This window comes from Heteronotia binoei, unplaced genomic scaffold, assembly GCF_032191835.1.
Source record: "Heteronotia binoei isolate CCM8104 ecotype False Entrance Well unplaced genomic scaffold, APGP_CSIRO_Hbin_v1 ptg000047l___fragment_1, whole genome shotgun sequence".
Lineage (NCBI taxonomy): Eukaryota > Metazoa > Chordata > Lepidosauria > Squamata > Gekkonidae > Heteronotia > Heteronotia binoei.
In genome coordinates, this window is record NW_026799982.1 from 826,411 (window position 1) to 847,085 (window position 20,675).

A 20,675-nucleotide genomic window follows, 5' to 3' on the forward strand; every position below is an offset into this window, starting at 1 on the left:
ATAGTTACATCTCTTTCGTGAACAAAAGGATCAGTAAAAAATCCTAAAAGAGTACTGCTTTGTTAGACATTTCTAACCATGAATTAAAAGTCTAGTAAATGTGAACTAGTATCCCTGTGGTGATTGAATTAATAACCTTTAATTCTGTTTGTCATTTTGCTGCTATGGAAGAAAAACATGGTGACTGGCAAAGGAAGAAGAGTGGCACCCAGTGGCCAAATAATTGTATGTCTTTAATTTCACTCCTTTCTGTTTCCCCTTTTTCACAATAGCAGCTAATTTCCAGGAGGCAGGGGGAATGAGAGACCTTCCATCTAATATGAGACATAAAAATGACTTTATAATAATGTAAATAATTATTACATAAACTATTATGGATAAAATTGATTATATCAATACCTGTAATCAAATAAACACCACCCCCCTCAGATGACAAAACCTGGTAGCCATGCTGTGGTTCTAAGCATAGTTACAAGAAAGTAAATCTCACTGGATTCTGTGGTTTATGTGTGTGTGTGTGTGTGTTTTACAGCAGAAACAATCAGGGCTTTTTTTGAGCAGGAACACACAGGAACGCAGTTCCAGCTGGCTTGCTGTTAGGGGGTGTGGCCCAATATGCAAATGAGTTCTTGCTGGGCTTTCTCTATGAAAAATCCTATGTGAAACAGTGGTGATGTCACGGGGATGTGGCCTAATATGCAAATAAGTTCTTGCTGGGCGTTTCCTACAAATAAGCTTTGGAAACAACAAAGCATCTTAAAGCCTATGTTTCAGTGCAATAAGTAGGCCCACTGAGAACTTATACATGAATACAATCACCAGACAAACCTATCTTGACTGACATCCTCTTATACATATGGATGGTGATCAGCTTGCCTTGACTGTTTTGGTCAAAATTTGTCTTGATTCCCATCCAAACAGCTTTATACCTGAAAAGTAGACACATGGTACAGGGCTATGAAGTACCTCAGTAATAACTTTAAGGAAATAACAAATCGCAAACTTGACAATATCTTTCTGCTTACCAGAGAAGAGGTACATATCCCCCAGGATGTGATTGTTAAAGTGACCTACCTGTCAAGCAGTTCATCCCTTCTTTATGCCTGTGCAGATGGAAACATCCTTTAAATAACCAACACTGGATATATATCATTGCCTGCTTTTTGTTCCTATGCAGTCAACAGCATCTATTTGCAAAGTAATCCCCAAGAACTGACTGCAGTATCCACTAGATTCGTGGGCAGACAGGCAGAGGCACACAGAGACTTATAAGTAATAAGTCTCAACACAAAAAAATCAAAATGGTTTTTTCCCCTTTAAACTATGAGATTTTTAATAACTGGAGACCACAGTCACAAGAAAGACAGTCTTATCATGTGAGAAAGCAGTCTGATCTTACAATGGGCACAACTAAATTTGTTTGAATGGAGACACAATATGATTTTCTTAAATCTTTAAATGGGTAGACATGTACTGAACTTGGACCTAATGTGAAAAGTTCCCAGCCTTGTTTGCATCAGCTATGTAGCTTGTCTGTGGCATGCACTCAATCATTTTTTTTAATGGATGGGCACAGAGTTTATTTATGGTCATGCACATCAAGTTCATCTGCTCATTTGAACAATGAACCAAATAATAAATCATTTTCTAACATTTGTTAAAGCAACATTTAAATTTAAAGCAACATGCCATTTATTTTTAGGATACAAGCCAAAGCATGCTGGAAATAATAGAGGATCTTTCTATTATCTTCAATGAGTTTTAATAGAGCTAATTCCCTTCAGTATGCTTCAGGGAAGTGTGCATTTCTTATGATGACTTTGCAAATATCTTAATCATTAGTCAAATAAATTAATGAAATTAATGGTTGTTCTCTGCATTTTAAGTAGCATTCATGGTTTGGAACACTTTCATGTCCTCTCATTTATTGCCTTGTCATATGATAAAGTGGAATCACTTCAGACTGCTGTTGGGGAAATCACATTCTTGAATGCTCTAACAGTAGAAAACCTCCCCACATACAGAAAAGTAGCACACCAGGAAGATTAGATTTTTACTTACAATCCAACATTTTTTGCTAACCTAGGTAGGGTAATTATTTTACTCATATATATAAACACACATATCCTGGATGCTGGATATGCTAGCAAATTAAATTATCACATATTGTCTTGATGAATATGGCTTTCTCATTTTTAGATTTAATATCTGTCACTTTCCACCACACCCCCTTTGCAATGTTATATGTTTTCTGGGAAGTCAAAGGAAATGTGAAGGTTTTTGACTGTAGGCCCCGCCCTGGCCAGGCTGCGAAAGTGGCTACATGCTGCGGGGCCATTTTTTGCCTCCCCGGAAGGATCGGGAGGCTGCAGAGCTTCTCAGGCATCCGGGGAATGGTGGTGGGCAGAGCGTCGGGGCTATATATTAGCCCTGCCCCCGCCCAAGCAGCACAGTTCTTTGCGGCTCTCGACCAGGTTGGAGGCACATCTTGCGTCCGTGGCTGGGAGCGTTGGAGGTGGTGGCCTTTTCGGCGGTGTGGTGCGGCAGGGCCTAGAGTGTGGCGAGGATGGCTGACCTCGGGAAGGGGCAGCTAACGCCGGCAGCTCGGGCCACCAGAGGGGACAGACAGTGCCGGCAGGCCCCAGTGGGGGCGGCAGTGAACTAGGCAGTTTGTAGCTGCCAGTGAAGCAGTGGGCCCTCCAGAATTGGGGGTGCAGGACTTCGGGGTGGGTTGGGTGATTGCCACAGGGTGCACTGGCAATTGAAGCGAGGAAGTTGGCAGGGCAGCAGTCAGGTGGAGAGGCCTCAGGCTGTGCGTTACTTCTGCACTGGGTCACACACACCCCATCACCACCACAGGTGAGGAGTGGGTGGCGGTTCAGGGAGGGCCAAGTGAATTCAACCACCCCACCCACCCCAACGCACTTCTTTTGTTTTGGGGGGCAGCCCGACTGAGTGTAGGCAATGGGGCCTAAGAAGGGGCAAGGCCGTTCTAAGGGCAAACAGCCTGCTAAAGACTCTAGAAAGCAGGCCCACCTGGTTGCTTTGGGGGAGGAGCTGGAGGATGAGGGCCAGATGTGTCAGGCAATAATTGATCGATTGGGTGCCTTGGAGAAGGAAAGGGGTGTGGCTGGAGCACCTACAGTTTGGTCTGGGCACCGCAGTGCCTCTGGGCAGTCGGGAGCCTTCACATTTGAGGGGGAAGTACTGGCTAGACTTTCTGCACTACAGGAGGCCAGTGGCTCAAGGGCTGCATCCGACTGAAGCCAGGAGGCCGGGACAAGCAAGCATGTGATGCCAGGCAACAATAGCGAGGAGCAGGAGGTGGCAGATGAATGTCAACAGCCGGTCCAACCAGTGGCGGTGACACCATCAGGGACTGAAGGTAAAATGTCACTGCCACAACATTCTCAGGCTTGGCCATGGAGTCCATGGGGCCACGGTGTATTGCCAGGGCCCTCTGGTACCTCAGGTTACTGCACCAATGGAACAGGTGGGCCAGTGGGTATTCCCTACCCAGCCCAGACCGGCGTAGGCTACAGGGTGTTCCCCTATAGGGTGGGTCCAGGATAACCCAGTCAGCTGGGGCTAGCCGCCTGCCGCCTTGGTGGGGTTGAGTTCTCCCAGGGGACTTCCGCACCTTTGGCATCGCCAGGGGTTCTCCCTTGGGGAAGGCACATGGGGTGGCCTAGTGCCCAATGGAATCCGTGGAGCTATCCTCCAAATCCCTATGGGTCAGTTCCTTTCCAGGCCCTCCCCTTTGGGAATACTGCAGTGCCCTTAGAGGACCATTTGACCCCCACGATGCAGGAAAAATTTTTGAGGGGGGAATGCATCGATGTATTCAGTCTCCTTTATAGAAAGGTGGAGAAGAAGAATAAGGAGGAAATGGATGAAAAGGAGAAGCTTAAGCGCAGGATGGTGGATCGGACCTGGGCCAACTGGCTGCCAGGTTTCCTTATATATAAGAACATAACATAAGAACATAAGAGAAGCTATGTTGGATCAGGCCAACGGCCCATCAAGTCCAACACTCTATGTCACACAGTGGCAAAAAATTTTATATACACACATACACTGTGGCTAATAGCCACTGATGGACCTGTGCTCCATATATTTATCTAAACCCTTCTTGAAGGTGGCTATACTTGTGGCCGCCACCACCTCCTGTGGCAGTGAATTCCACAAGTTAATCACCCTTTGGGTGAAGAAGTACTTCCTTTTATCCATTTTAACCTTTCTGCTCAGCAATTTCATCGAATGCCCACGAGTTCTTGTATTGTGATATGCGGGAGTCATTGCCAGGGCACAGCCATGCAGGGCTGCACCTTTGTTTCAGTATTGTGACATTATATACAGGACATATACTGATTTTTTAGGTGCTGCCTGGTTACAATACAATGAGGCCTTTGGGATGAGGGCAGCAATTAACCCTGCGCTGCCGTGGGACCAAATCAACCAGCAGCTATGGCTGCAGCTGACGTCCTCGACAAAACCCAATTCTGGGGATAGGGCCGACAGCGGTCACTTAGTTCATAAACAGCCAGGTGCCTCTGTAGCCTGCTCATCAGCGGGCCAGCTGGTTTAACCCCAACTGCTATACTGGGAGTTCACATCTCAGGGAGTGTGCTCACAAAAAGCGTGCAAATTTAAACATGAGTGCCCGTTATGCGGCGGGTCACACGCTTTTTCAGCCTGCAGCAAAGCCAGGCAAAAAGGGGGGGCAAAGCGCCCCGGGGAAGGTGGCAATTATCAGCAAGGCTTTGCTGCAGGCTGCAGACCTGGCAAGGGGTCCCAGTCCCATTCGACTGTAAGTTCTTAGGTGGTTCCTAGAGGGTTATCCCAGGATCACTGACAGAGTCTACTTATGGGAGGGGTTCATCTTGGGGTTCTGGATCCCATTTCAGGGGCCTAGGGTGCCCTGTAGGGCTTCCAACCCTTGTTCCATAGTAGGGCTGGAACATGTGGTCAGGGCCAAGATAGCCAAGGAATGTGCAGAGGGGCGAATCATTGGTCCTTTTGATGTTCCCCCAGTTCCATGCTTACGGATCTCCCCATTGGGAGTGGTGCCTAAAAAGGCAGCTGGTGAATACTGGCTTATTCATCACCTCTCATATCCCAGAGCTGGGTCGTTGAATGATGCAATTCCTGACCACCACTGCTCAGTTAGATACACTTCCTTTGACCAAGCGGTCAAAGTGGTGCGGGGGTTTGGTCAAATGGCCAAATGCGACATTAAGTCAGCTTTCCATCTGTTACCAGTACACCCTGAGGATTTTGAGTTGTTGGGGTTTAAGTCTGAGGGGAAATATTATATGGATAGAGCCCTACCAAGGGGGTGCTTGATCTCCTGTGCAGCCTTTGAGCGGTTCAGTTCCTTTCTGGAATGGCTGCTGCAGGCTAGATCCGGGTGCCAGGAGACAGTTCATTACTTGGATGATTTTCTGTTCGTGGGTGCGGCAGGGACCGGGCATTGTGCCAAACTATTGGAGCTTTTTATGGAGCTGGCAGACAAGCTCAGGGTGCCACTGGCACATGAAAAGACTGAGGGCCCATCTACACAGCTGACATTTTTGGGCATCGAGTTGGATGCCTTTCAGCAAGCTTTTCGGTTGCCAGAGGAAAAAATCCGACAGCTCAGGGTGCGGCTTGCAGCTCTTAAATGTAAACATAAGGTGTCGCTGTTGGAGCTACAGAAGCTTGTGGGGCATCTCAATTTTGCCTGTAGAGTTGTCGCAATGGGTAGGGTATTCCTTCGGCATCTATGTGATGCCATGGGGTCCCTGCGCCTTCCCCATCATAGGGTGTGAATAACAGCAAGCATGCGAGGCAATTTGGAGGTTTGGGAAGAATTCTAGGAATCTTTCAATGGGATTTCTTTTTGGAGGGAGGACATGAAAGTGGAAGCCGACCTTCAGATATCCTTGGATGCCGTGGGTTTTACAGGCTTTGGGGTTTTGTTCCGGGGGCACTGGTGCACTGAGCAGTGGCCCAAGGATTGGCTGGCTAGTGGCCTTTGGAGGAATAACATTTCTGGAATTTTTCTTCATTGCCATGGCAGTATGGCTCTGGGGAGACCAGCTGGCCAACCAAGTGGTGCACTTCTGGTGTGACAACTTGGCGGTGGTTCACATCATCAACTCGTTGTCCTCCAGGTCGGTACCAGTAATGAACCTGGTTAGGGCCTTCACGCTACGCTGCCTTCATTTAAACAAGTTGTTTTTAGCAAAACACATTCCTGGAGTTTGTAACGGGGTGGCGGACGCTCTGTCTCGCCGACAGATGGAACACTTTCACCAGTTGACTCTGGAGGCCGACCCACGGCTGGTGAGGATGTCCCAGGACCTGTGGCAGCTTGGCAGCCCGAAACTAGTAGGACAATTCTGTTAGCATTGGCCCCGAGTACATGGAAAGCGTATGAGCGAGCAGCTTTACAGTTTAGGGTATTTAGAAATACGGCGGAACTAGGGGATAGCTGGCCCATTCCAGTCTCCCACCTGATGCAGTTTTGTGTGCCCCAGAAGGCCAGGGGGTTAATGGTTAAATCTATTCAGGGACAGTTGGCAGCCTTAGCTTTTATTAGCAAGGCGCAGGGGTTTCCCAAAGCTATTGGGGATTTCAGAGTGAAAAAGATGCTCGAGGGATGGTCACGGGCACACGGGGTTCGGGTGGATGCCCGTCAACCCATATCCCCCTCTATGCTTAGTGGGCTGGGCCATGTTTGGCCCGAGGTAGTGCAGATTACGAAATAGTGCAGATTACGAAATTGCACCGTTCCACACAGCAGTACTGACGGCCTTTTTTGGGACCCTAAAGGTCAGCGAGCTGGTGCTGCTGTCACGTATTCAGCCACTATTCTGCCATAAGAGCGGGTCCCCACTTACTAAGTATCAGTTTCGGGCTGTTACGGCACGGGCGCTAGACAAGTTGGAGTTGGGGAGGTTTAAGTTTGGTACCCACTACTTTTGGATTGGTGCCGCGTCAACAGCAGCAGCAATGGGCTATCCTGGCATGGCTATCCAACGGGTGGGCTGTTGGCATTCGGCAGCTTACTGAGCCTATGTTCACCTGCTGGTGTTTGCCTGATGGGGTCAGGGGCAAATTTGTTTAGTGTTATGTCCCGTTGGCAAGTTAATTTCTGGTTGACTGTTTTCTCCTTCCAGGTGATGTGTCTCATCAGGAGAGGCTGCGGATCCTCATCTGCGGGCACAGTATGGTATTTTGGGCCACCCATTATGCCAGGAGATCTCCAGTCAGTTCCCAGTTGGGACTGAGCAAGTGGGCTGTGGTTGAGTGGCAGGGTCGCTGGGGTCTACGGTGGCCTGGGCTCCTGCCACTGTTATTTTCGGGGAGGGCTGTACCTGTGTATTTTGTTACCATAAAGAGTCATAATCAGTATTTCCTAAAGTTGCTTCATATCTCCCCCCTAACAGAAATTTTATGTAATGCATCTTTTTAGACTCACACACCTTTGTGGGATTTTATGAAAGAATACCCCACTGTTCAAAATATGTTTCAGTTCAAATACTCTACAATGCCATTATATTTGAACTTACAGAGAGACATTAACATATATGGAACAATATATTTTTCTTTTCTTGCCCTTGATGATCATTAAACAAAGTTTCTATTTGACTCTAGCAAGTAACTATGGGCAGAGCAATCCTGGGCTGGACTATGGCCACAGCAGCCAGCCATGGTGCTACCATGGGGCTAGTCACCTTGCTAAGGAGGAAGCTACATGGCAGCAGAGAAGGGGAAAGAGGTGTGCAGGCAGTCTTAGTAGGCTGTGGTGTGGGGTTGTCTGTGGCTTTTCTGTGACTGTGGCCTGCCCCAGGGTAGTTGTCATGTGGAGACAGCATGACAAACCTGATAGGACTAAAGAGAGTGGCCAGCACAGATGGCCAAGTCAACTGAACAACAGTGGCAGGAGATAGCCCAGGGAAGCATCACACATGCCCAAGACACACCTCTTTTTAAAGAGACCACCTCCCATCCAGGGTGCATTTTTAAAGAGACAACCTCCCATCCATTTGTCAGCAGTGAGAGCACCATGCCATTAGTATCCACTGGGCACTCCTGACCTCCATGGCATCTACAGCTCACAGGGGCACCACTGTGTGGCTGCCACTGTTCACTGGTGGATCACTGTCCACCTGGGTAGGCATGTTGCTGAGAGTATCCCCACCCCATATCACCTCCATGTGAGAGGAGCAGCTGCGAGGCTGGTGGGGTGCAGGTCCAGGAGAGGTATGCAAGGATGCTGAGAGCTTCCCAAGCATCCTTTCTATGTGCCCCTGACCCTCACCCATTTTCCTTGTGATGGTGAGAAGCCCCTCCAGGTTCCTGCAGCCATGGTGACAAATGCTAACAGCCCCTCTATCCATTGGTTGCCTCTTCCAACAGTTTCCTGCCACTCTTGCCTGCTCTCTAGACACTCACACTCAATCACAGCCCACATAGAGGAGAGGCTGGGAGGGATGGCCTTTGCTGATGGCATACCCCATGCCTGAGGACCTGGCAAGGAACCATGTCCCCCCCACCACCAGGGCACCAACAGCCAATGTTCCTGTCCCTGGTTTTCCTGCACCATCACTGGTACCTCTCTCTTCCCCTTTGTCCAGATGGGCTGGGCCACTACAATCTGAGGACACTGAGTCTGGTCTTGCGCAGGCCTATCCTCAGTTGATGGGTCTGGGGTTTCCACAATGCTCAGGGACTGGAGCACCATGGAGGCTGCCCTTGACATGCACTTCCTGGGGGCCAGGGCCCTTTAGTGGCCCACCACATCTGTGGAAAATGTGATAGAACACAGACCTAGAAACAGGAAGAGCACACAGCAGCAAGCCCATGAAAACACAGAGAAGGCAGTCCATGGCCCTCCACACTGGTTACTCCTTGAGAGAGGTCCCCTTACCTGTTTCAGGTGTTGGACTGGTTGGCTTTCTGGACCAGACTCTCTCAGCATCACACAAATCCAGCTTTTCCTGACTTCCAGGGCTGGGTCAGGGTTCTGGGCAACAGGTCCACAGGGTCTCATGGGAGCATCCCACCTGAGGATAAGGAGTATTGGTAATTATAGAGTTGCCCCCAGGGAGGGGGTGGGCCCCCAGCTGCTGTGTCTTTTGATGCATCCTTGCCACTCCCTTACAAATTCTCCTATACACTGGAATATCCTCATCATCATCATGCGTGTCATCCAGTCACCTCTGCATGAAACTTCTGCTGTCTCTCTACCTTGACCACCTCCTACATTTTTTCTACTGTGTCTGGGCACTGGGATAGTGCCAAGAACCCTGCCTTTGGCTGCTTATCCAGCAGAAGTATTGTAGGTCAGCCAGGACTCAGCAACAGTGAGGATTCTTCAGGAGAAGAACCTCAGGAAATCAGTTCTAAACCAGCAAGCAAGAAGATGAGCTGCAGGCTTGTCACAGCTGGTAGCTCTGTATCAGAAAGAGAATTGAACCCTGTGGGACTACACAATTCAGGTCTTGTTGGGAAGAACTCTCCTCCTCAATAGCCACCCTCTGAGAGTGTCCCAGGAGGAACAAGGAGAACCAATTAAGGGCAATGCCCTTTACTCCCAGGGAGGCAAGGCAGTCAATCAAGACCAAGTGGTCAACTGTATTGAAGTCTGCTGATAGATCAACAGGCAGAGCCAACACGTGGGAGTTGGCGAGGTAGGCGGTGGCCTCGGGCACCACCTTGCCTACAGGGCACCTTCAGGCACCCTCTCCCACTGCTCTGCCACTCTCAGCTTCCCTAGTTGCAGACCCTGGAAGCTGAGAGCGGTGGAACTGCGCCCCAGTTTGTACTCTCCTCCGAGCCTGGCTTCCTAGCCAGGCTCGGAGGAGAGCAGCCTCACTTCAATCAATCAATCATTTTATTTATATCCCACCCTCCCCGCCGAAGCAGGCTCAGGGCGGCTAACAACATCAAATCAAATACAGTAAATTATACAATAAATATTTAAAAGCAATAGCTAGTTTAACAGTTTAATTAAGATTCTAAAATTACTAAAATTAACGTTCTGGTGCTATTTCAACAGATGGTGAAAGTCACTTAGGCAAGTCGCTCTATCTTTTTAATCGGTGAAGGCCATCCCAAAGAGGATGGTCTTGCAGGCCCTGTGAAACTGTTCAAAGTCCCGCAGGGCCCGCACTTCTTCCGGGAGCTGGTTCCCAGTGGTGGGATTCAGCCGGTTCGCACCAGTTCTATAGAACCGATTCCTAAAGTTCTATTGGTTCTGAGAACCGTTTGTTGGCTGGGGGGAGGGGGGGAGAAACTGCGGCAAGGAGCGCTGCAAGTCCGGGTCCTTCTGAGCCCAAATCGGAGGAGCAGCTAAGGCTCAAAGGACCCAGATACACCCCCAGAGGATCGCGGTAAACGGCAGTCTGACCTTCTGCATGCTTACTCGAAAGTAAGCCACACGGGATTCAAGGGGAGTTACTTTTAAGTAAACGCGACTAGCGGCGCAGCCGGGCAATCTAGCTGCTAGGCGCGTCAGGCTAGGTCCCAGCGAGTTCTGTAAGGCTTACTTAGGAGTAAAAGCGCACCGGTTTGCAGCCTAAATGCGCCCTGGACAGCTACAATCCTATGCTGTTGCTAAGAAATCCCATTGAGGTTTGCTCCGAACTCTGCATTCAGCAATGTTTACTCCCGAGTAAGCCCGGACTGCTCCGAAACCTCCCTGGCTGATTCTGCATCCGCGTAGAAGACACAAAGAAGCAAACACGCAGCGCGGGGATGGGGGGGGGGCGAGAAAGGAAGGTGGAATGATAGTTTGGAAATTGGTTTCGCCCCAGCCCACCTGTCCCTGCCACTCAACCCTCCTCCTCCTGGCAAAGATCCTACTCCCGTCTTACTTCTTAAATCACATATTACGTTGAGCACCAACTCCCCACCCCTGCCGAGCTGGGAGGTGTAAAGACTCTGGAGGGGGAGGGAGATGTCACGTGGGAACAGCCCGGCCGGGGACGACGGCAGTCGCTTTTCAAAGGAAATTGCCTGGCTGGCCACTTGGGCGCATTTCAATATATGGAAATGACCAGCGGCTTGTGCAATAAATCAACACTCAAGACTTTTGGTCATTTTTTCCCTCCTCTCTGTCCTTCAGTTTTCTCATTCTTTCTTTCCTGGGCACATCAGCAAGCCATTGCATCACCGATTCCCCGATTCTCTATTAATTTCCCTCGTCTTTCCTTATTAGTGTCATCATCATCAATAGCAGCTAGCTCAAGCATTATAGCAATTTGGTCCCCAAACAAGCGGGACTTTTGTGTAACTTGTTATTTCAGATGGCGAATATTGTGTAGTTAGACATCCCCTTTTTTGTTAGATTGATTGCAAACTTAAGACGCAAAAGGAGTCCTCCAAAAACTGCAGGAAAGTTTTTTTGTTTGCTTGTTTAGAAAATGCTTTTTAAAAAGCATTGTGTGCGTTGGCCCCATGCATATGAGGTCTTGGAAGTTTTTTTAAAGACCTGAGGTTTGGAATTGTTTTGCATTTTTGCAATCCCTACGCGGAAGAGGTGTAGTATATTGGCGTATGCAACCAGGCAATGCTATCAGTAGGAAAAGGATGAGAAATAAGCGTGCACGGAGTTTCTTGCCCAAAGGGGACTTCACTTTAGCTTAGTCAGAATTTTTCAACTCCAGCCCCTACCCCATGTTACATAGCTTTGCCTTTCTTGTACAACGTTCTGTGAAACGTTAGCCACCATTTACCCAATTAAATGCCTGATCCTAGAGTGTTTGCATGCCTCACTGCTGTAATTTGCTTTCCGGAAAACATGCATAGGATAACCTAACAGTGCATAGTAGGAGTCAAGCAGCACCTTTAAGACCAACTAAGTTTTATTCAGAATGTAAGCTTTGTTGGTTTTAAAGGTGAAACTTGACTCCTACTTTGTTCTACAGCTTCAGACCAACACAGCTGCCCACCTGGTTCTAAAAGTGCATGTTTCCTTGGAAGTAAATTCCACTGAAGGGTGGGGCGGGGAGTCAACTCTAAAATTTGCAGGGGAGAGTAGGGGAGTATCAGCTCTGTTACTTACAACACCAGTACTTGAAATCTGTTTACACATTCAGCTGCAAATTGGCAGGTGCTGAAAAAAGTAGAAAGATGGTCCAGACCAAAGATCTGAAGTCCAAAATCCAGTTTCTTGCAGAGGTCAGCAAGATCTCATCTTGAAGCTCCAAACAGAACAGGCCCCACCCCTACCCAGAGTCTGCTAATCAGAATTTAGAGTCTCATTTAACTAGTGTTGCTAACAGCTATTAATAGAACTATCATCCATGGATTAGTCTAGTTCCCATTCAAAAGCAACTAGTGGCAATCACTTTATTTTGTGACAATCAATTCCATGTTTATTATGCTTTTGGCTCTCCATCCTGAGTCTACCAAACATCGATTTCATTGGACATCCCACATTCCTGTGTTATGAGAGGGTATTGAATAATTTCTCTCTGTCCTGTACAGGCCATGCACCAATTTTATGAACTTCTGGCATGCCTCTTCCCCACTTAGTATTGATGTAGGTGCATGTGTGAATCAGACTTCAAGTGTGTGAATTGAATCCATTCAAAAGTGTAGCATTTGAGATAATGTAACATGGTGTTCACCCTGACCACCATGGCCCAGGCTAGTCTGATGTCGTCAAATCTCAGAAGCTAAGTATGGTCAGCCATGGTTAGTGCTTGAATGGGAGACCACCAAGGAAGTCCAGGGTCATTATGCAGAAGTAGGCAGTGGCCCAGCTAGCCTGATCTTATCAGATCTCAGAAGCTAAGCAGGGCTGGCCTTGGCTAGTATTTGGAAGGGCGACCTCCAAGGAATGCCAGGGTCCTGATGCAGAGGGAGTGGCAAACTGCCTCTGAAACATCTCTTGATTAAAAAACAAGTCTATCTTGTCACCTAGTGGTGCATAATGCTAAAACAGCTAGAACTTCTGGCTGCCAGACAATCTTAGGATTTCCTGGCTATACTACACACAATGCATCATCATCATCTGGCAGTGTGGTAATATTACCAGATCCTAAGATTGTCTGGCAGTCAAAATTCTAGCTCTTGTAGCATTATGCACCACTATGTAGTGAGCTAGACTTTTTTAAAGGCAAGAGAAATTTCAGAGGCAGTTTGCAGTTGCTGCCTCTGCGTCATGCCCCTGGTATTCCTTGGAGGTTGCCCTTCCAAATACTAACCAAGGCCAGCCCTGCTTAGCTTCCAAAAACTGACAAGATGGGGCTGTCCTGGGCTATCCAGGGCAGGGCAGGGAGTGGGACATAAATGAAGTAAACAAATAAACAGGCATTTTAAAGTGTATAAATGCAAGGATTGATCACATTTTTTACTTCACCCTTTGTCCAAGGAGTTCAGGGTAACCACATATGGTTCTCCCCTAGTCCATTTCACACTCAGGACAACTTTGTGAGGTAGATTAGGCTGAGAGATAGTGACTTGGCACAAGATTACCCAGTGGCAAATCACCTCTATTCATCAGTTGGTTGTGTAAGATCCTTGACCATTTTGGGGATACTCTTCATGTCTCCCAGTTCAAGGGGAGCCTCCATTTTGCAGACTTTTCTAGTCATTGGTGTATCTTGAATTAAGCCTGTATCAAATTCCATAATTAGGGCTGTCACCCGATTAAAGAAATTTTAATCAATCTTACACATTTTAATCTATCCATTTAATGTGAGAGATATGTGGAGTATGCCCCAATGTAATTTTTTTCCTCTACTGCAGCTGTAGAAAGCTCTGAATTTGATTCAAACATTGAACAAGTTGTCTTAACCTCTTTTACTGTTCTTATTGCAGTATTTAATGCGTGAATTATTAAACTACCTTTCAGTATATCTTTTGGTATAGTTAAAATGGTCATTAGGACATAGAACCTGTTGTTAATTTATTTGAATCCCACCACTGCTGGTTCCATAGGTGTGGAGCTACAATAAAGAAGGCCCGCATGCGAGTGCTCTGTAATTTTGCCTCCTTCAGCCCGGGGATGGTCAGTTGGTTCTTCCCTGCTGACTCAGTGCTCTTTGGGGTTCATATGGGGAAAGACAGTCCCTCAGGTAGGTAGGTCCTCGGCCATATAGGGCTTTAAAGGTAATAACCAGCACGTTGTAATGAATCCGGTATGTAACTGGAAACCAGTGCAGTCCACGCAGCCCTGGCTGTATGTGCTCCCATTTTGGGAGCCCCAATAACAGCCTAGCTGCCGCGTTCTACACCAGCTGCAGCTTCCGGGTTTGGCACAGAGGCAGCCCTATGTAGAGGGCATTACAGTAATCCAATCTCGAGGTGACCATTGCATGAATCACTGTTGCTAGGTCCTGACGCTCTAGGAAGGGGGCCAACTGCCTTGCCCGCCTTAGGTGAAAAAAGGCTGACTTGGCAGTGGCTGCTATCTGGGCCTCCATTGATAGTGAAGGCTCCAGTAGAACTCCCAAGCTCTTGACCTGGTCAAAAACTGGGAGAGGTATTTCCCTCCCCAAAGCGCCCCAACCCATGCAAAGGACTTCTGTCTTTGCTGGATTCAACTTCAACTTCAACCCACTCAGTCAGGCCGGCCATCCATTAGCAGATAGAGCTGGGTGTCATCTGCATATTGGTGACACCCAAGCCCATGCCTCCGGGCAATCTGGGCAAGGGGGCGCATATAGATATTAAATAGCATCGGTGAGAGAACTGTTCCCTGAGGCGCCCCACAATCTAGTGTGCGCCTCTGGGACAGCTAACCCCTGATTTCCACCCTTTGTCCCCAACCCTCGAGGAAGGAGGAGAGCCATTGTAAAGCCGACCCCCTAACCCCTACATCGGCGAGGCGGCGGATCAGTAGCCGATAGTCGACCGTGTTGAATGCAGCCGACAGATCTAACAGCATCAGCACTGCCACACCACCTCGATCTAGATGCCGCTGGAGGTCATCTGCCAAGGCAACCAGCACTGTCTCCGTCCCGTGACCTGGACGAAAGCCGGACTGGCAAGGGTCTAGGATGGAAGTGTCAACCAGAAAACCCTGCAACTGCAGCGCCACTGCCCTCTTGATAATTTTACCTAAAAACGGTAAATTAGAGACTGGTCGGTAATTTGCCAATTTGGACGGATCTGCTGAACTTTTTTTCAGGAGGGGGTGGACTATAGCCTCTTTCAAGGGTGTTGGAAAACGCACCACCTGGAGGGATCTATTTATGATTTCCCGTAAAGGACATCTAAGCTCCCTCAGGCAAGATTTAATTAGCCAAGAGGGGCACGGGTCCAGATCGCAAGTTGTTGGGCGTGCAGAGGAGAGAATTCCGTCAACTTCCTCCAGGCTGAGTGGGTCGAAGTGATCCAGAACTAAAACAGAAGACAGGCACAGAGCCTCCAGTTCATGTACTGTATCCAAAGTAATGGGCAAGTCCTGGCGGAGCAACGTGATTTTATCTGCAAAAAAATTCACAAAAGCCTCACAGCCTATTTCTAATTCTCTAACATTTGGTCTGCCTTGAGGCAGTGTAGTTAAATGTCCAATTATTCTAAACAATTGTCCCGGGCGTGAATTTACAGAAGCAATCCTGGCCGCGAAGTAATCTTTCTTCATGGCCTTGACTGCCATCTCATAAGACCTCATAAACGTTCTATAGGATGTTCTCGTCTCTTCATCACGAGTGCGCCGCCACTGCCTCTCTAGTCGTCTGAGCCCTTGTTTCAGCTGACGTAGCTCCAAGGTATATCATGGGGCCAGCCTCACACAAGGGCGCAGAGGGCGTCGGGGTGCGATCTCGTTGATTGCTCTGGATAGCCGATCATGCCAGGCATCAACCAGGACATCAAGGGAGTCGCCAGGGATCCCGTAGGGCCATTTGGAACCGTTCCGGGTCCATCAGGCTCCGCGGGCAAGCCAAAATAGGCTCTCCGCCCATACAGAGTTGAAGCAGCATCTCCATACAGGCCTTGAGTGTTGCTTGTATATAAGAGAAGTGACAGCTTATAGCACATGCTGTAAAAATGAAACTAGATCTGGAAGCTAGATGATCTAGATGACAGCAGGTGGCTGGGTGCCAGAGGTATTGCATCAGCCAGAAGCTCAGTCAGCATGACACAGCAAGATGCTGATTGGCTGGTCTATGTATAAGTGTACAGAGTTACTATGGTGTGTGTGGGTTAATGGAGTTGGAGTTGCAGCAGAGCATACTGTCGGAGAGAAGAGTGATTGGTGTGTAAATAAATGTATATAGTGGTTTTACAGCTACTGTGTACAACCTTCATTCTTGCGTCGCTAAGAATCACCCTCTTGGACTCTAAGCGCATCGACATTGAGGGCTAGGTGATCCGACCATGGTACCGCCTCCACTGCGATATCATTCACTCAAATCCCAGACACAAAGATCAAATCTAGCATGTGCCCTGCCTGATGCATAGAAGTTGTAAGAAATTGAGAGAGTCCCAGTGTCACCATGGAAGACACTAGTTCCATTGCCCGATTGGAGGCCGCATCGTCAGCATGGACATTGAAGTCATCCAGGACCATAAGCTCTGGGTACTCCAACGCCAAGCCCGCCACTGCCTCCATCAGGGATGGTAAGGCGCTGGCTGGTGCGTTAGGCGGACGGTACACCAGCCAGATCGCCAACCCCTCTCCGACATCCCACGCCAGACCAGCACATTCAATACCATCGATCGTTGGGGCCGGGAGAGCCCGGAAGGAGTAACCCTCCCATATGAATAACGCCACCCCTCCCCTGCCCACTGGTCCGTGATTGGTGAAAGACTGAGTAACCCGGGGGGGGGGGGTCATCTGGGAGAGAGCCACTGTCTCCCCCTCTCGCACCCAGGTTTCGGTCACTCAAGCCAGGTCCACATCCTGCCGAAGCAGGAATTCCCTGAGGATCTCAGTCTTATTATTTATGGACCTGGCGTTGCATAACACCAATGACAGGAGTGGGCAATTCCTCTTGGCCCCACTACTTGTCACCGTTGGGATGGGAAGTAGCCTGGAAGGGGGCCGAGCACTGCTTTGTCTCCACCTCCTTCCCTTGCACTTCTGTCTATTCCCACCGTCATACCTTCCCCTCCCCAGGAGCACTGGAATCCCCTGGCCAGGCATCCACACCTATGCCCCGGTATGATCTTATTAATAGTAGTAGGATGGCCTCACCCACCTTGCTGGATTGTCTCAGTTTACAGCTTAAATCTTTAGCCCACCCTCCACCTTCAGTCCCCTGGTTATCTGACTCACTATAATTTGATCAAATTTAATTAATATCAAAACCCACCCTAATTCTCCCTCTAATTGATTAGTCAAAAATTAGTTACTTTCTTTCTTAGCACATTAATAAAATCCCCCCATTCCTATGTCCCAACTTACTGTGCTAACATAAATAAATAAATAGATAAATATGCATTTAAATATATAAATACATAATAAAATCCAATTACTAATCAATTACATAATCTCTAATTAAATTAAATAATAGTTCCAATTAGTTCTTCTTAAGATCTTCTTAAGTTCTTAATAAGATCTTCTTTCCAATAGAGTAGGAGTCCAGGATACTGAATTAAAGAGGTAGATTAGGATATTTTTCTTAAGGTGCTGTTGTAAGGTTAAAGTTAAAGTGCCAGTGCTTGCAGATGTCTGTAATGTTCTTAAAGTGCGAATGCAGTTCTTAAAGTGCGGGTGGTACTCACAGCTTAGGTGGCCCGGGGGGGGGGGGTGTGAAACCTTCCCCGTTCCCTCCCAGCTGTTTGGTTGGATCCTTGCAGCTTCGGCTAGGAGGCTATAGCCCCGTCGGCACCACCTCCAGCTGTTCCGTGGCTCTCGCACACACTCTGGGCCTCCCGGCATCCGAGCCCCGTACAGAGCTTCGCAGTTGGGAGAGCTCCCAGCTACCGGCCCAGCCGCGCTTCGTTGGCGTCCGCAGGGTGAAAAGATGAAAAGATAAGGGGAGGGGCGAGGGACGAAGATTGGGATGCTCACCGAGGCCAACACCCTGGGACCTATCCACCACTCCGCCCACTCACAACCCCCCCAAGGGGCTCCCCGGCCTCCGTCTGCAGCAGCCATTGGCTGCACCGCACAATCTGCTCACCGTTCGTGTTTTCGCTGCACCGGCCTGTGTTGCACTCCTTTCTCCGGCGTTGGTCAGGCTCCTCCCGCACGCCAGCCTGCGGCCGCGCCCCACTTCCACCTCAGCGTTGGCCCGGTCGGCAGCAGTGTTCTTCTTACAGCGAGCACCAAGGGTCGCCGTCACTTTGAAGCTGCCCCCCCTGCAAAGGGAGACAGCTTCATAGCAAAGCATGGCAGTCCCATGGCCCTTTCCCCGGCCTAGCAGCTGGGGGGAGGGAGGAGGAGGCATAGCGTTGCTCTGAAGCTCTCCCCTGGGAAGACCTTCAGAGTAATGCTGTGTCTCCTCCTCCCAGCTGCCGGGCAGGGGAAAGGGACCCAGAACTGCCCTGCCGCGCTCTGAGGCTGTTTCCCCTTGCAGGGGAGACTGCAAGGGGAAACAGCGTCAGAGCGAGGCAGGGCAGTCCCAAGGCCCTTTTCCCCATCCAGCAGCCAGGCGGAGGGAGGAGGAGGCATGGAGTTGCTCTGAAGCGCTCCCCTGCAAAGAGGAAACAGTCTCTGAGTGAGGCAGGGAAATCCCAGGGCCCTTTCCCCCGCCCGACATCCAGGCAGACGAAAAGAAATGCAGCCTCGCTCAGACCTCACATGAGGAGGGGGCGCAGCTGTGCGGGTGGCCTGTGGGGGCAAAAATTCCAGTGCCACTCCTGTCAACAGGGCCTGCATGCCTTTTCCCAGATGTTAACAGAGACTGTCAACTAAAGCAACTAGTGCTGTCTCCCAAAAGGGTCCAGGACAGGTGTCTGATCCAGGAAAACCTGGAGCTGCTCAGCTACTGCTTGCTCAATTACCTTCCCCAGAAAAGGTAGATTAGACCCTGAGTGGTAACTGGCCAACTCCTAAGAAGGGTTTCTTTAGCAAAGGTTTAATCATCTCCTTAAGGAATTTGGGGAAACAGCTCTTTGAGAGAGACAAATTAACAATCTGTCTCAAAGGGCCACTTACCACTTTGTGGCATGATTTTAGTAGCTATGAGGGACAAGGATCCAAGGAGCAGGTAGTTGACTTTACAGCTGTCAGGATCCTGTCAACATTCTAAAGGGCATGCAAGCCAACAGACTGGGAGAAGAGATTCCCACAAACATAAAAATACAGAAACAAGTAGGACGACTAGTAAGAGTTATTGAGGGAATGCCAAACAAAGCAACATGTCTTCATGAGATAGAGGAAAGACAACAATAGAGGGCAACAGACAAATCTTCCTAAGGAGCGCATGACTGAGAAGGCCTTTTCTCAGGTTGTCACCTGTCTTGCCTCAGCTGGCAGGGGCACCTGAAACTTGGCCTCTGGATATGATCTGCACATTTGTCACTGTTTACAGATCTGCTATTTTGCATGCTGCATTTAAAATATATTTAAATGGTCCATGTTATAAGCTGAAGCAAATCAAGGTCAATGTACTTTTAAAAATTAATAGGTCTGCTTGGATTTTTTTCCATCTCCTTGCTGTTTCCTTTCCAAAATATACACTCAGTGTTTAAATTGAAAATTCAAGGAATCTATTTTTGGCTCAGACTGATGTTTTTTTATTACTTGAGACAGAAGTTAGTTAAACTATATGGCTTCTTTTAAATTTCCTTTTTAACTAGTTCAGTCATGGGCTATGGAATAGGTTGGACCAAGTAGATAATCGAATAAAAAATTGATTAAAAAATCGATAATCGATTAAAAACTGAGTTATAAGTTTCACATCAGAGAAGCAGGGGACTTGACTACCATCAAGACAAAAAGAGCAAAAGATTGATCAGCTCAAACAAGACGAGCACCATGCTTCAAAGCATTTTGGGTAGGGTTGCCAAGTCCAATTCAATAAATATCTGGGGGTTTGGGGGTGGAGCCAGGAGACTTTGGGGGTGGAGCCAGGAGACATTGGGGGTGAAGCCAGGAGCAAGGGTGTGACATGCAGAATTGAACTCCAAGTGAGTTCTGACCATCACATTTAAAGGGACAGCACACCTTTTAAAATGCCTTCCTTCCTTAGAAAATAATGAAGGATAGGGGCACCTTCTTTTGAGGCTTGTAGAATTGGACCCCCTGGTCCAATCCTTTTGAAACTTGGGGGGTATTTTGGGGAGAGGTACTAGATGCTATACTGAAAATTTGGCACCTCTACCTCAAAAAACAGCCTCCCCCAGAGCCCCCAATACCCGCGGATCAATTCCCCATAATTCCCTATGGGAATTGTTCATGGAGGTGTATAATGGCTATGGGGGTGGGGCTTCCCCCGCTGGCCAGCTGGCTGGGGGAGGGGGAAAACCTGTAAAACCGGGGGATCCCCTGCTGGGACCTGGGGATTGGGAAGCTTAGTTTTGGGCCTCCTCACTGTTGTGCATGTTACTTACCTCTCTGCTGTATTCAAGTGCAATGAAAATGTGACTGTGCTTCTAGGACCTTCATGAGGCTGGTCAGAAACTGGCAACAGTATGCCTCCCAAACCCAGAGCTCCATTCATTGTGGCAGTGATCTTGTAACAGCTTCATAGAGTCAGATGGGCAAAAGTACAAATATTAATTAAATAATGCAATATGCAAACTTCTCATATGGATCGCAGTATAAAGGATTCAGTGCC